Source organism: Glycine max, chromosome 6 (genome assembly GCF_000004515.6).
Source record: "Glycine max cultivar Williams 82 chromosome 6, Glycine_max_v4.0, whole genome shotgun sequence".
Classification (NCBI taxonomy): domain Eukaryota; kingdom Viridiplantae; phylum Streptophyta; class Magnoliopsida; order Fabales; family Fabaceae; genus Glycine; species Glycine max.
Window position 1 is genome coordinate 36,342,557 of NC_038242.2, and position 12,526 is coordinate 36,355,082.

The following is a 12,526-nucleotide window of genomic DNA, read 5'->3' on the forward strand; positions in this document are numbered from 1 at the left end:
CGAAAATGCCCTCCTTTTGCGATTTGGAGCAGAAACAGGCACTAAAGGATGAAGCTTTGTTTGGAGCTTCAATGGAGAATGAGGGAGAAAGAAAGGCAACGTGAGGGAGAGGGAGAGAGAGCTGTCTGAAATTTTTTCTACTGAGTGAAGAGAGAGAGTTGCTTTTTGGTTTTAAAAGGCTTTTTCCTCTTTTCTTATTATTTTATTTAAGCTATGCCACATGTCTCCATTTGAGTGGAGCAAAAAGGGCCCACTTTCTCTTTTGATTGTGACCCATACTCAGCCACAAAAAGTGAGAAAAACCTGACCTTTGAAACGCTAAAATCCTGCCTCGGTTTGCGTGCTGTTTCTCTGGTTCCAGTTCCTCGCGTTTCTCTGCGTCCGTCAGGGCCAGTTTTCGAAAGTAAGCAATATATATATCAAAACGCTCAGAATAAAACCCCGAGCGTGGTTCAGAGGTTGGTTTCGTTAAATTTTAAGTCGCACGCAAAACGATGATTTTTAAACTAATTAATTAAGAATTAGCCCATAACCTCCCAGTTATGGATTTCTCTTCCTTAATTAGCCTAACCCACATATCTTGCCCCCACTATCCCTACTTCTACCAAGAACATATATGCATATACACTGAATAATACTTATATATATATATAATCATTCAAAATACATCGTTTTCAAAATTCCGGGTAGAAATTTCCAGGATGTTACAATACTCTCCCCTTTTAGGAATTTCGTCCCCGAAATTAACTACTCGATGAACAAACTTGGGTACAATTCTCTCATCCTATCCTCCAACTCCCATGTAGAATCACCCTCATCGGTTCCCCACTACACCTTCACCAACGCGATCTTCTTTCCTCTCAACGACTTCATTCTTTTGTCAGTGATCTTCTGAGGTTGTGCTCTGTAGGTGAGGTTATCTTTCACCTGTACCTCATCCACTGCAAGTATATGTGATGGATCTGGGTTGTACCGTCTCAGTTGAGAGACATGAAACACAGGATGCAAATTCGATAAACTCGGAGGTAAGGCGATATGATAAGCTACAGGCCCAATCTTCTTCAAAATCTGATACGGGCCTAGATACTTGGGCGTCAACTTCCTAGATTTGAGAGCTCTTCCGACCCCGGTTACGGGAGAAACCTTCAAAAACACATGCTCTCCTTCCTGAAAATCTAGTGGCTTCCTCCTTCTATCATAATAGCTCTTTTTCCTATCCTGGGATGCTTTTATCTTCTCTCGAATCAACTTCACTTGTTCATTAATCTGTTGTAGCATTTCAGGTCCAAGAAGTACTGCTTCTCCATCATCGTACCAACAAATAGGAGTTTTGCACTTTCGTCCATATAAAGCTTCAAAAGGAGCCATACCAATATTGGCTTGGTAGCTATTGTTGTAAGTAAACTCAATCAATGGCAAACAATCCATCCAACTACCTTTTTGCTCTATAATACACGCCTGAAGTAGATCTTCCATAGTCTGAATAGTTCGTTCAGTCTGACCATCTGTTTGAGGATGATAAGCTGAACTAAGCTTTAGCTTTGTCCCCAAGGCTTCATGTAGACTTGTCCAAAATCGTGAAGTGAACCTCGGATCCCTGTCGGATACAATACTGGAAGGAATTCCATGCAACCTTACCACTTCCTTGATGTACAACTCTACTAGCTTCTCCATTCTATACTTCATATTCACCGGAATAAAATGAGCAGATTTGGTGAGTCGATCTACTATAACCCACACAACATCATGCCCATGACTAGTCCTAGGTAAACTAGATACAAAATCCATAGATATGCTCTCCCATTTCCATTCCGAAATTTCCAATGGCTTCATTTCCCCTGATGGTCGCTGGTGCTCAGCCTTAGCCTTTTGACATGTTAAACATCTTGCTACATATTCAGCCACATCTTTCTTCATGCCATGCCACCAAAAACTTCTCTTCAAATCTTGGTACATCTTAGTCATTCCAGGATGGAAACTAAGACGACTTTTATGCACTTCTTCCAAGATCTTAACTTTCAAATCATCTAAAGATGGCACACATATCCTCCCCTTGAATCTAATTAACCCGGTTGTGTCCTTCTCAAACTCCACATCCTTATCCCCCATTACATCTAACACCTTGCCTTGCAAAAATGGGTCATCCTCTTGAGCCTCGCGTATGTGATCTACGAATTCATTGGTGATCTGCAATGCTCCCACAAATAAGCTCTTGGGTCGCATCTCGATTGCTAGATTCAGATCTTGGAACTCCTCTATCAATCTCTGCTCCAAACTCATCATAGTGGCAACATGTAAGGATTTCCGGCTCAGCGCATCGGCTACTACATTAGCCTTTCCTGGATGGTAGGAAAGTCCAAAATCATAATCCTTGAGGAACTCCATCCATCTTCGTTGTCTCATATTGAGTTCCTTCTGATCGAACAAGTATTTGAGACTCTTGTGATCACTGAAAACTTCAAAGTGAGTACCGTATAAATAATGCCTCCAAATCTTTAAGGCAAAGACCACCGCTGCTAGTTCCAAGTCATGGGTCGGATAGTTAACTTCATGAGGACGTAATTGATGTGAAGCATAAGCCACTACTCTTCCCTCTTGCATCAACACACACCCCAAGCCTTGCCCGCTTGCATCGCAATACACTTCAAATGTCCTCTTAGGGTCGGGCAAAATTAACACTGGAGCTGTCGTCAACCGCCTCTTCAACTCTTGGAAACTTTGATCACACTTCTCATTCCAGACAAACTTCTCATTCTTACGAGTCAATTTAGTTAGGGGCAATGCCAATTTAGAAAATCCCTCAATGAATTTTCTATAATAGCCAGCTAACCCTAAGAAACTTTGAACCTCCGTTGGAGTTGTCGGTTGTTGCCACTCCATAACCGACTCCACCTTGTTCGGATCCACCGCAACCTCGTCCTTAGAAATCACGTGCCCCAAGAACTGCACTTTCTCCAACCAAAATTCACATTTCGACAATTTGGCGAACAACTTCCTATCCCTCAGGATATGCAACACAATTCTCAAGTGCTTCTTATGCTCCTCCTTATTCCTCGAATACACTAGGATATCATCAATGAACACAACCACGAACTGATCCAAGTAATCATGGAATATACGGTTCATATAGTCCATGAAGATGGCAGGAGCATTAGTCACTCCAAATGGCATGACTAAATACTCGTAGTGCCCATACCGGGTCCGAAACGCAGTCTTTGGGATATCCTCCTTCTTAACTCGGATTTGATGATATCCAGATCGTAGATCAATCTTCGAAAATACCGTCGCTCCCCTCAATTGGTCAATCAGATCATCTATCCTTGGTAGAGGATATTTGTTCTTGATAGTGACCTTGTTTAACTGCCGGTAGTCTACACACATCCTCATACTTCCATCCTTCTTTTTAACCAACAAGACCGGTGCTCCCCACGGTGATGCACTTGGGCGAACAAATTGTTTGCTCAAAAGATCTTGCACTTGTGCCTTCACCTCTGCTAGTTCCACCGGAGACATTCTATAAGGTGCGATCGACATTGGATTTGCCCCAGGCACCAAGTCAATAATGAACTCCACTTCTCTCTCAGGTGGTAATTCACAGATATCATCAGGAAAAACTTTTGGAAATTCTGCCACCACCGGTATACTACTAACTTTAGCGTCCTCTTCCACATACATAGAGAACAACACCATGTAAGTTCGAACATCCCCCGTTTCTTCGTTGGCCGCATCCTCTTTCAACGATTCACTTGGAACTACATCTCCACCAAACACTAGCATCTTCTCCTTGCAGTCTAGAAAGATATGGTTAGTAGATAACCAATCCATCCCCAAGATCACATCTATGTGAGCTAAAGGTAGGCAAATCAAGTCCGCCATAAAAGATCGACCCTCAACTATTATAGGACACTTCAAACACACCCGAGAGGTGGTTACAGGCTCGCTCGTCGGAGTAGACACCACCATATCATATGGTAACTCCGTCGCACATAACCCCATCCTCTCTACACATGCATGAGATATGAAAGAATGCGTGGCACCTGAATCATAAAGTACATCTAGTAGTTTATCAGCAATCAAACACTTACCCCGTATCAAATCGTCGGAGGCAGCCGCTTCTGAACCACTCATAGCAAACACCCGAGAGGGTACTTTTGGTCTTCCACCACTAGTGTTGTTGTTGCTAACATTACCGCTCCTTGTGGAATTAGTGGGTCCACGATTGACGGTGTTGGAATTGGCCGTCACTGTCGGCCTCCCGGTCACCCTACATTCTCGAGCATAATGGCCCACCTTGCCACAAACATAACAGCGGTTCTCCTGTGTCTGCTGGAGCTGTGGGCAATTCCTCTTAAGGTGCGGTCCCCCACACTGAAAGCACTGTACCCCAGTCCCCCTTGACTGGCTCATGTTGGAGGTAGCCATAGGTTGCTTCCCCTTGTTGCTAGCATACGGCTTCATCCTCTTGTTACCATTTCCTCTAAAAGGATGGTTTCTCTGAGGTCCTCCAACGCCTCTAGCTTGCCTCGCCTTCTCACTCTTTCGCTCTCTATCTCTCTCTCATTCTCTCTTTCTTTCCTTCCCACTCTCTTGTTGCCGTCCTCAAGTCTGTCACACTGCCATTGTCACATCTCTCGCGTTGTTGTGCTCCACTTCCGTTCTCGCGTAGCCATGTTCGCATTCTCGCAGTTACATAAGGTCAGTCTCTCACTCACGAGAGCTTGGGCTCTATGGTAGTTGGTAATGCTTATTTGGTTTTGGTTGGTAATGCTTGTTTATTGCCATGCTCGTTTTTGGTTTTGCTTGGTAATGATTGGTAATGCTTGTTTATTGTCATACTTGTTCTTGGTTTCGTATGGTAATGATTGGTAATGCTTGTTGATATTGTAAATGAATGTTTTTGTTTGGTAATGCTCATGCTTATTTTTGGTTTTGCTTGGTAATGCTTGGTAATGTTGATGGTCATTTTTAGTTTTGCTTGGTAATGCTCATGCTCGTAATTTAAATGGAAGTTCTTGGTTTTGGTTGGTAATGCTCATGCTTGTTCTTGGTTTTGCTTGGTAATGTTTGTTTATAATTTAAATGGATGCTCTTGGTTTTCTTGGTAATGCTTGTTTATTGTCATGCTCATTCTTGGTTTTGTTTGGTAATGCTTGGTAATATTTGTTTTTGTTTTTATGTGTTTTATAATGGGACTTTGTGCTGGTGTGAGAATTATGCCACAACCTTAGGCCCCCATAATAGGAATATCATTGTTGGTTTTCAAAATGAAATATCATTTGTATCATATTGTTGGTTGTAAAGATTTAATTTATTGGTATCATATAGTTCAAATGTATCATGCATATTAATGTCATGTTTATATTGTAAATGGAATTTAGAAACGATGGATGCACATCAACAAAACTGGAAGGAAATGACACTCACAATGATGAAGATTGAAAAAAGAATAAGAGGAAATGTTTAACACTATTCATGTTATTGATCAGGTTAGAAATTATTTCAAGACTATTCCAAAATAAACATGACTTTAACACTTTTGCTTATATTACTTTGCTTGTTAAATGTAGCCTTATGGTGAAGTGTGTAGGTCATATGCTGGAAGGTGGAAGGATGAACTATAACATACTTGGCATTTACTGCACTCTAGTGGCAACATGCACTCTGTCACATATAACCAAGATCTGGTGAGCTCAGCTCTACTTGCTGGATGGATAAAACTTGAGAGTTCTATGGGCTCACAGGAAATCATTAGATCACCCTGACCCACTATGGACAAAGTGTTTTCCTCCTCGCCATCTTCAAAAGCATCTCTTAACCAAAAGCTTACCCTAAATGGCACTACTTGTACCATAAAGTTCCTAACTCAGTCACTTTCAAAGTCCTCCTGACTAAGTACGAAGTGACTTGTAACAGTTTGGTGAGTAATTAAACACTCCTCTGTATGTCAAATTTTGAAATCATTTACTTATCTAATATGAATTTCATGTTAATCTTAAGATGTGTCGAGTACCATGTATTAATTTATGAAAGCTGCAAGATTCACCCATTTGAGCTTGGAAGGGACTGCGGAGTGTAGGATAGTTTATGATCATCATAGGAATACTACAAAAATTGGAAATGGATGAAGGAGTTTTGCACAGTCACACTATTGTTAAGTTTTTTTATAGTTAAACTTAAATTAATTATAGATGAATAAAATAACCAATGGGTTCCCATCCCATTGCATTTCTAACTCCAAGCCTATCGAGGAAAAACATTGAAATTGTGCTTGTCAAGGAGCAATTCTTCAACACAGAACACCAGCAAAACATTCATCAAACAAAAAATAAAAAAATAAATGAAACAAAAAATATTAAATAAAAAAGGAAAAACATATATGGCCACGAGGAAATGCAAGCCTGGTTATTACATATGGCCATGCATGCAAATGATATCTACATGAAAAAAAAAGACAGGCACATGGATGAACAAGTATATATGTATCATTCACTAAATAAAAAGCTTTTTATGACAAATGAATAAGTACAGTTCTACTAAAAGCGTTTTTAACAAATGACCGGTGGTATTTTCGTAAATAAGAGTATGCAAACCATTCAATATGATGACGATTTTCATCAAAACTGGCATCATAGATTGGGTAAGTATAAAGATAGATGCAAGGTGGAGCCCGTGAGCCACAGTCGCTGAAGAAGTTAAGCTTCAAGTTTGTGAAGCATGCTCTCGATCTCTTCTCTCCCATTCACTCTTCACTCATGCGCTTTGTTCCTCCATGCTCCTATTGACGCTCCTCTATGACCTGTTCTCGAACGCCCCTGTTGGGAAAAGAGGTTCCGATGCTGGGGGCCTAGGGTTAGGTTTTGTGAGAGATGTTAGACACCGGTAATGCCGCCGCCAGAAGAAAATGCAAGGACGATGTCCACTAGTTCCGCGACATCAGAAAGTTTGCCAACACTGATTTCTCCATGGCTGTCATCCAGGCCAACCAAGTCCTCGAGGACCAGAGCCAGATTGAGTCCGTCACCTTTGGCATTGAGATGGTGGATTAGATATAAGTTCATGCGGTTAGGATATTGTTTTGGTTTTGATATGTAATGAATTCGATTATTGTTGCTCTTTTAACAATGTTTTTCTCAAACTCTAATGGTGAATAGTGAATTAGTGATATCTAATTTATGATTGGAATGTTGTACTCTGCCACTAAATTTTTTTTGTGATGTGTGGTTGTGTTAATATTGCTTTTCTTCTTGAGTTGATTTGTTCTGATAGATTAATTAATTATGTGGCTGTATGTAAAATTGTAGGCTTTGGACAAAATTAGATTTGAGAGTTTAATGGACAAGAGCAAGCTCGATGCTCAGCCAAAGTTGTTCATTCATATTATTCCTGACAAGAATAACAATATGCTGACCATTGTTAACAGTGGTATTGGCATGACCAAAGCTGGTAGGTTTGGGGAAGCAATGTTTTCCAAGATTATTTTGATGATGCCAAAGACTCAAGTCAACAATCAAGAGTCAAGCAAGTTTCAAGAATCAAAGAGTCGTTCAATCAAAGCAAGTTTCAAGAATCAAGATTAAAGTGAAGATTCAATAGAAGACTCAATTAAGATAAGTATTAAAAGAGTTTTTCAAAATATTGAATAGCACAATTTTGTTCAAGAGAATTTTTCAAAGAAAAATCTTTTACCAAGAGTTTTACTCTCTGGTAATCGATTACCATAAGGCAACAATCGATTACTAGTAGCCAACATTCTTTTCAAACTGATTTATAAAGTTGTAATCGATTATCATAATCATGTAATCGATTACCAATGTTTTAAAACGTTAGATTTCAAATTTCAAGAGTCACAACTTGTGATAAAACATTTTCAAATCATTTCAAACTTGTAATCGATTACACAATACTTGTAATCAATTACCAGTGTTTCTAAATATTTTGATTTTCAAATTCAAAAATGAAGAGTCACATCTGTTGATGTGTAATCGATTACACTATGATGGTAATCGATTACACAATACTTTCTCTTTCAAGAAAAGTTCATTAACCAAAAACTTGTGCTATTCTTCTTCTTCATTCCTTCTTCCTCTTGCCAAAAGATTCAAAGGACTAAATGCCTGAGAATTCTTTTGATTCTTCCCTTCTCCCTCTTGACAAAAGATTTCAAAGGACTAACCGCCTGAGATATCTTTTGGTTCCCCTTACAAAGATTCAAGGGACTAACCGCCTAAGAATTCTTTGTCTTAACACATTGGAGGGTACATCTTTTGTGGTACAAGTAGAGTGTACATCTACTTGGGTTGTAATACTGAGAACAAGAGAGGGTACATCTCTTGTGGATCAATTCAAGTGGAGGGTACATCCACTTGGTTGTTCAAAGAGAACAAGGGAGGGTACATCCCTTATGGATCTTTGCTTGTAAATGATTTTATAAGGTTATTGGAAATCTCAAGAATCGGTGGTTGCTTGGGGACTGGATGTAGGTACGGGTTGTTGTCGAACCAGTATAAATCTTGTGTTTGTTTTCTTCTTCCCTACACTCTTTAATTTCCGCTGTGTACTTTTTATTTCCGCTTTACTTTTGTCTAAGTTATTGTTTCTATTCTTTACTTTCTCATAACTTAGTAGTAAAACCTAATTGAATCTAGTAACATTAAGAAGGATAAATTTTTAATTAGTCAAGACACATTCATAATTAATTCAATCCCCCTTCTTAATTATTTCGAGGTCACTCGATCCAACTAGGTTGAGATGTTATTTTATTGAGATATTTGTGGACCAATTTTTTTGTTTACTTGGTTAGTCTCTAATTGATTTTTGTGATGTTTTTTTTTTCAGATTTGCTGAACAACTTGGGTACAATTGCTAGGTCTGGTACTAAGGAATTCGTGGAAGCTTTGGCTGCTGGTGCTAATGTTAGTATGATTGGACTATTTGGTGTGGGGTTCTACTTTGTATATCTTGTTGCCAAAAAGGTCATTGTTACCACCAAGCACAATGATGATGAGTAGTGTGTTTGGGAGTCCCAAGCTGGAGGTTCATTGCTTTTTACCTGTTTCCATGTGCTACTTGTGCCAACCACATTCTCTATCTCTCTCTGCTTTGCCTTACCTCTCATATGATTCATTATAATGTTATGAATCTTGTTATCTCAATTGGATTCCTTTCATTTTAATACTTGAGAACTGACTCTGTTGTATCTATATAGATAGATATTTTGAGTATTTGTGCTTTATAATAACTATTCATTCTTCATTACATAGCTCTAGCATATCCCTGATTTGAGCTTTACCAATGGATGATGACTCTACTAAAGGAATTGAAAATGCTTCTTTGAACTCAACACAACTAGAGAACCCTCAAATTGAGCCTATAGGACTACCCTCAGTAGAGGAAATCCGTGGTCAAGACATTTGGAACAATTGTGTAGTATGCAGTGTTGTCAGTGGATTCATGGTTATGCCATTCAATCCTCACTTCTGTTTTTTTTTCCTGTTTTCCCAATAGATTTTAGCACATATTTCACCTCTACTTAATGATGTAGAGGTCATATGAGCCAAGCTTTACTTAGTATTTAGTATTGTTTGACAATGTAGAGCCTGTGAATGTTCTTTCCACAAGTACCTTTTAGTTACTTTGTGTGATGGACAACTATAAGATGGGATTTTTAAGATCATGCATAATTTGGCTCAGCATCCTTACTGCTGAAATTTTATCATGCTAGTGAGATGAGTACATTAATATTCCCACTAGTTTTTTTAGGGACTGTTTCATTCAGTTCATTTAGAGCCTTTTTAAGCTCATGTACTTTACCTCCAACAGATTCAAACCGAGGGGGTACCTCCATATCAAATATCTCGTTGAATGAAATTGAGCTATTAGTGCTGGATCCTCCAAGATCAAAATAACTGGTATAACATGTGGTCCAGGCCATGGTATCAGGTTAGTTAGTTAGTGCTTCGGTAATATTATCCATTTGCTCTAGCTTGGCTTCTACAAACCAAATACTTTGTTCACTATTTCCTTCCTATGTTGTGCAAAAAATAAATAAAAATTCCTTCCTATATAATTAATTAAAATGAGTTTAGATTTCTTAAATGCTCTACTTTACATTAATAGGAGAAAGAAAATTAGTATTCTCTTACATATTTTTATTAACACATCATCTGTTAGTATTTTTAAAAATTATTAAAAATTACAAAAGTATAGGTGAATCTCATTAAATGATAAGTGAGACTCGTATAAATTTATATTTTTTTTAATAAATTTTATTACATAATATAAAATTTTTGTTATTTTCATTAGATTCTAACTTTTCTTAGGGACAGTCAGGTATCACCCCATTATTTTTTTAACTATATATGCAAACTAGTCTGTACGCACGAGTCACTTGGTTAATAAAATTGCAATCACAGGAGCATAATTGAATATTAAATAGATATATAATTATAATGTTGATGAAATAGAGATTGTTCAGAGAAAATAAACAAAACATAATTACATATAAAGCAAAATATAATTACATATAAAGCGAAAATTATAGCCACTTCCTTTCTCTTCTGATGACTATTTCCCAAATTCTTTCATGTGGCCGGTAATAGAATGATACCTCGTCTTCGTGATGGAAATCGTTTTCCCTGAGAAACTTGTACCATGGCCGAACGATACTTTTATCTTTAATGTCGCGGTCAAGTGTAACGACGTCCCATTGCAGAGGAGGTGCAGTCTTCCTTAAAATTGTCAAGTGATTCTCACATTGTTTCAGATATTTCCTTGCATGTGATGGGATTTCCTGCGGATCATTTATAGAGATTAATAATGTTATTGAAATTCTCATAATAATGCAAGTTAATGTGATTGTATATTACCAGTGGTTGGGGAGCACCCAGTATACATTGGGTAATTTCAGTTCTCCAGGCATGTACACGGGAATGAAGTATTGGTCTACCGCATGTCTGTTGATTGAGGGGAGGCGTAAAATGTAGATCAAAGACGGTATTATCATCGCAGGCAAAGAAGTTGATGATAATAGACTCGTAGATTTTTAAATCTGCCCTGACCTCTGAGAGTCCATCTGCAAAAAAATATCTACCTCGGTGTTGTTGGACCCGTATTGGGTAGGTTGCTCCATTGTATTTGAACCGAACTTCGTGTGGGTAATTGGGTGCCCATTGTTCATGGTAAAATGGGGGTATCTCTATGAATGTTTGAATATAAAAAGCAAGAAAATGCATGAAAAGAAATAATATGTCAAAAGAGAAAATGAAAAAAGTTAAAGGAATTAAATGAAAATGATATAAACTTCCACGCGAAATCCACAGGTAAAGCAAAATGCTATATATTTAAAATGTGGGGAACTGAAAAGCATGCAAATGCAATGGAAGCATGCAAGTCAGTAGAAATAGGCAAAAAGAGAACAGGTAAAGCAGGAAACAGGGAAAAAACAGAACGAAGAGAAATGACATCATCAATTGTGGAAAGCTACTCTGAATTGCATGATTGTTGGTGGTCTCACAATTGGATATCTGATCTGCATGAACAAAAGATTTGCTAATGTCAAAAGTTTAAACGAAAAAATGATGCATTGCAAGATATAAATTTTGTAAGAGTGGGTCCTTACTCTGGTTGAAGCGGTGGAGGATGAGGTACTCATGTTGGGTTTTTTTGAAGTAAAAGTATGGTGATTTGATGTTAAGATGATGTTTGCAGAGGAACGGGTAGTATGGGTTAATAGTTGAGTGCACTTGGTTAATTGATTTATCTTTTCGATGGCATAAGTGGAGGTAGGTTTATGTTGGAAATGGTGTAAGTGAATGGTTGCTTCTTGAATGTGAAAGGCAGTGGTGATATGAAGAGCCTCAACGTGAATAGTTGTGGAAGTAACCGAAGGGTTTTTTTCTGAATGGTTTTAGAAGTGATTGGACTTTAGTGCTGTTTGTGGTGTGCATATAATAGTTGGGCCTTAAATTCGTTAATTTTTTTCATGAGGTTTTCGGCTTGATAGATTAATTAATAGATTAATAATGTCAAATTCACCTAATCATTAAAGTATTTTACACGTTCCCGTGCTTGAAGTAATTGCAGTATCAACTCTGCCGTCACCTATATCTTCTCAATTAATGCCCCTGTGAAACTGTTGTGTGTGCAATTTCTAAAAAATGAGTAAAATGGAGGCACGTTAGAAAATAGAGAAGAATAGGCAAGATACAGTAAAAAAACTGAAATTCAAACTGAAATAAATCAAAACAAAATGAAAAGGATTTTCTGTGAGGACTCTAATTCTCCTAGACATATCAAGTTCCAAAGTATTGTAGTGCACTAATTACTACTACCGCTACTTAGTCAGCCTTATTTATCCTTAGTTTTTAATTTATAATGTGATTTAAAAGATAAGATGTTTAACTGATCTAGCATATTTTGGTATTAATAAAACCACGTGTGTATATATATATATATATATATATGTATTTTTCTCGATGTGTGTCTGTGTGAAAGTGGTGATATGAATGGAATTGTCATTGTTATTTAA

The 12,526-nt window shown here is 37.9% G+C and overlaps 1 pseudogene; it reads left to right on the forward strand.

Annotated features, from left to right (window-relative positions):
• The first annotated feature begins 6,962 nt into the window (after positions 1–6,962).
• On the forward strand, positions 6,963–9,119 carry LOC102666832 (heat shock cognate protein 80-like; annotated as a pseudogene).
• Positions 9,120–12,526: the final 3,407 nt, after the last annotated feature.